Source organism: Arachis duranensis, chromosome 6 (assembly GCF_000817695.3).
Source record: "Arachis duranensis cultivar V14167 chromosome 6, aradu.V14167.gnm2.J7QH, whole genome shotgun sequence".
Taxonomy (NCBI): domain Eukaryota; kingdom Viridiplantae; phylum Streptophyta; class Magnoliopsida; order Fabales; family Fabaceae; genus Arachis; species Arachis duranensis.
The window spans coordinates 4,871,668-4,872,161 of record NC_029777.3 but is presented as its reverse complement, the minus strand read 5'-3'; positions in this window follow the sequence as shown (position 1 = coordinate 4,872,161).

The following is a 494-nucleotide window of genomic DNA, read 5'->3' as shown; positions in this document are numbered from 1 at the left end:
AGAGCAACAACTTTTATGTTTTATGGCCGGTATCTAACCATTAAAAGAAAAATGAGTGATTTCTCACTATTAAATATAATATCACATTACTAAAAATGTTATCAACGACTAATTGATAGTTACAAAATAAAAAAATTATTGACTCCTACCATTCTTCTTAAACACATGTTCCAATATATATATATTTACATGTTCCAATATATATATATATATATATATATATAAAAGACAAAAGAGTCACTAAAACAAAAATATAAGAAGATAAAAGATGTAAATTAGAGTAGTGTAGTCCCCGAATTTCTACAAAATAATCCCTCTTTTAAGAAATGTCTTAAGTTCTTCAAATTGAATTCTATACATTTCTAGGGCTCCTAACTCAACTTCATAGTAGAAATGACAAAACTCTCCCAAACATAAAGATCTCTGTAAAAATTGTTCTAAAAAAGAATTTAAAGAGGGAAAATTTTTTCCAAGAATAGAAATGGAGTAAAATT